Genomic DNA, 3,920 nt, shown 5'->3' with positions numbered 1-3,920 from the left:
GGGAGATCAGGTAAGGAAGTGCTGCCAGCTGCTGTTAATCTAGCCCTAAGCTATCATAGCTCATCCCTCTAGAACTCTTCTCTATTATTAATAAATTCTGTTTCAACCTAAATCTTTCTTGTTATATTCTTCTATTTTCCGGTGCTCACCCAAACCTAGCATTCTCCTGAAGACACAACTTCTTTGGGTATCCTTTTCAAGGATTCTCACGCACCTTCTAACACACGGGACCAGGAAAATTTGATGTATTGTTTGCTTGTCCCTGCCACTTCCCAATTTTCAGACTATCCCTCTCATTCATCAACTATTTTATAGTGATCTGTGCTGCTGACAACTAAGGATCTCCAATTCACTTTATCTCTTCTCCAATAAGTTCAGTGCCTGACATTCATACTTCTTTTCTACCCCTTCTCCTCCCTCCCTTGAATCCTCAGGCCTGCCAGTTACTGAACTTCCTCAATTTCTCTGACCTATGAATTCAAGTACTTCATTCATGAAAAAATATTATTCATTACTTAGAAACTGCCGAAGATTCCCAACCCTCAACTCAAATAAATTGGTCTCAGATGCCAGAATTCCTAGGTAAAGCACTGGGATTATGTCCTGAAAAGATCAATAAATAAAATGAAATAGAAGAGAAAATAAAAAGAAACTAATTGAGAGCAAGAAGAAAATGTCAATGGCTTCCTCTGAGAAAAGAGTGGTCCCTTATGAGATGAGTCCCAGTGGAAACCTCTGTCTGTGAATTACTAATGAGCTCCCAAGAATCTTATGAACAGCCATAAAAGCCTCAAGTTACATCATCAAAAACTTCACTGACACAGATAAACAGTTTCTTTCCCTATGGCTGAAGAGGATACTCTAGATAAAATCACAATTAGAATAATCATCTTCAGATCAAATCAATTACCAGAGCATTTCAGAGACTAAGTTCTGTGTCCTAATTCCCATGAACATTAAAACTATTAGAAGGCTCTATGACAGGACCATAATAACCTTCACAGAAGACATTTACCTGCTAGGAAGTGAGTAAAGAGACTCTGAGATCCAGTGCAGGAGTGTGAGTATTTGATTAATTTGATATTATTCTTCCTTCTAAATAGAAATTTGTGGAACCTTAGGACTTTGCCAAAGAAAGGGCATCTCCACATTCCATTCTACTCATCTCTGACAATGGCATGGGCCTGAAGGCTGGAAACAGGTGGCTGAAAAAAATAGAGACTTTGGAGGTATGAGTAACTACAACTCAGAATTATAGAATTGCAGAATTTTAGAGTTGCAAGGGGCCTTCCATCTGTTCTAAACCATTCCACATGATCTCCCCCCAACACCCATTGCAACAATGGTGGTCATCGAGCCTCCACTTGAAGACATACATTGAGGGGAAGCTCATTCCTGACCAGGCAGCCCAGGTTACCATAGGCTGCTTACAATTGTTATACATTCCATCTTACATTTGCCTCTGCAACTTACATGCATTGCTCTTGGCACTAACTGAATGAGTAGAATCCCTTAGACATACCCAACTTTTATAAACACATAAAAACAATTGTCACATTCCATTGGTCCTCCCCTTCTCCAAGCTAAAATTTTGCAAGACATTCAAATTATCATTTTATGGCATGAATTTAAGATCATTCATAACCTTCATTGCCCTTTTCTGTGTGTTCTCTACTTTGCCAAGGTCCATCCCCAATTATGGAAAGCAGAACTGGACAAAAATCCTAAGATACAGTTTGAGCAAGATAGAGTACAGTGCAACTATCACCTGCTTTTTCCTAGAGTCTATGACTCCCTTCATGTAACCAAAGATTACATTATTTTTTGACTGCCACAACATATTGCTGTCATACTGAATTTATACTCTATTAAGAATAACAGATCTTTTTCAAGCAAACAGATTTTCAACATACCTCTATATTGTTGCAGTCTTGAAACTAATGTTTTAAGTACTGTGAATGATTTTACATTTATCTTTATTAAATTTCATCATATTACATTCAGCCTGTTGTCCTAACCTGTCATGTTACTTTTAGAAAATGTGTTGATCAAACTGCAAGTTAGTGATCGCTCCAAGATTTATCATGTTTAAACTTCATATGCATAACATCGATGTTTGTATGTAAGATATTGATAAAGATGATCCATGAATTTTGATATTAATATCAAATATTGATCAACAAATACTTTGTCAAAATTTAGGTACATGGTATCTAAAGCTTTGCTCCATAAGTGGGTTGTAGGGAAAGAGACCCCAAAAAAAGATAAAATAGAAATGATAATTTTACTGTTCTGTCTGAGCTCTCAACTGAGACTTGTAATAATGAGGACTTTTTTTTCCCTTTCACATAAACAGGTTCTTGTCTTCTCTTACTCAGCACTCAAAAAGAATGGCTACAGCAAATTATTCACTAGTGACTGAGTTTATCCTTACAGGACTGACAGATCAGCCAGAGCTCCAGCTGCCTCTCTTCCTCCTATTCCTTGGCATCTATGTCATCGCTGTGGTTGGGAATCTGGGCATGATCATACTGATTAGACTCAGTTCTCATCTTCACACCCCCATGTACTATTTGCTTTGGAGTTTGTCCTTCATTGATCTCTGTCAATCAACTGTCATCACTCCCAAAATGCTAGTGAACTTTGTGTCAGAGAAGAATACTATTTCCTACTCTGAGTGCATGACCCAGTTCTATTTTTTTGTCGTTTTTGTAATTTCTGAGTGTCACATGCTGGCTGTGGTGGCATATGATCGCTACGTTGCTATATGTCACCCCCTTCTTTATAGTCTTATGATGTTCTATCAGATGTGCTCATGGTTGGTGAGTGGGGTGTATGCATTGGGCCTCGCTGAGGCCACAGTTCACACAGGCTGCTTGCTTAGAGTACTCTTCTGTAAGGAGAATGCTATCAATCATTACTTCTGTGATCTTCCTCCACTCTTGAAGCTCTCTTGTTCTAATACCTATGTCAATGAAGCTTTGAATCTGGCCTTCAGTTCATTTAATGTCTTTGCCCAACTCTGATCATTATTTGCTCTTATGTCTTGATCATTGCTAGCATTTTAAAAATTCAATCCACTGAAGGCAGATCAAAAGACTTCAGGACCTGCAGCTCCCATATTGTAGCAGTTGGTGTCTTTTTTGGCTCTGGTTCATTCATGTACCTGCAGCCATCTTCATCTAGTTCCATGAATCAGGGGAAACTGTCTTCTGTCTTTTACACTATTATTGTGCCCATGCTAAACCCCCTAATCTACAGTCTGAGAAATAAGGATGTCAAAATTGCCTTTAATAAAGTTATAGAAAGAACATTCCAGGGAAAGAAGAAATATTAGAATAATGAGTTAATGGGTTTAGTGCATGCTGAAATGAAGACAGAGAGAGAGAGAGAGAGAGAGAGAGAGAGAGAGAGAGAGAGAGAGAGAGAGAGAGAGAGAGAGAGAGAGAGAGAAAGTCCTGGTTCCTGTGTACAATTCAATCAAATTTATTAAACATTTATTTGCATACTTATTGAATGTAAGACACTATACTAGTCACTGATAACACAATGATAAACGAAAAAGAGCTCTTGCATTTTTTTGGAGGGGGGCACAGGCAACGGGTTAAGTGATTTGCCAAGGCTCACATAGCTAGCATGTGTTACATGTTGGAGGCCAGATCTGAACTCAAGTCCTCCTGACTCCAGGGCCAATGCTCCATCCACTGTGCCACCTAGCTGCCCCTGCATTTAAGGACTTTTGTTTTAAAACTGTAACTCTGTATATATCTCATAGAAACAACACCCATGGGAAGAGGACCTATCCAATGGTAGCTCTGGGATATTGCTCCATGAAAAGAGTCAAAGTGATGGCCAAAGTTTCATAATATATGCACTAAAACAATTGATACTCAAGCTGATACCAGGATGTTATATGAAGT

General features: G+C 38.6%; 1 pseudogene; it reads left to right on the top strand.

Moving 5' to 3' along the window:
- The first annotated feature begins 2,390 nt into the window (after positions 1-2,390).
- Positions 2,391-3,337, top strand: LOC110218077 (olfactory receptor 8G50-like; annotated as a pseudogene).
- The last annotated feature ends 583 nt before the right edge of the window (positions 3,338-3,920 follow it).

This window comes from Phascolarctos cinereus, unplaced genomic scaffold, assembly GCF_003287225.1.
Source record: "Phascolarctos cinereus isolate Bilbo 61053 unplaced genomic scaffold, phaCin_HiC Scaffold_726;HRSCAF=1367, whole genome shotgun sequence".
Lineage (NCBI taxonomy): Eukaryota > Metazoa > Chordata > Mammalia > Diprotodontia > Phascolarctidae > Phascolarctos > Phascolarctos cinereus.
The sequence above is the reverse complement of the archived record's forward strand: the minus strand, read 5'-3'. Positions and strand labels throughout refer to the sequence as shown.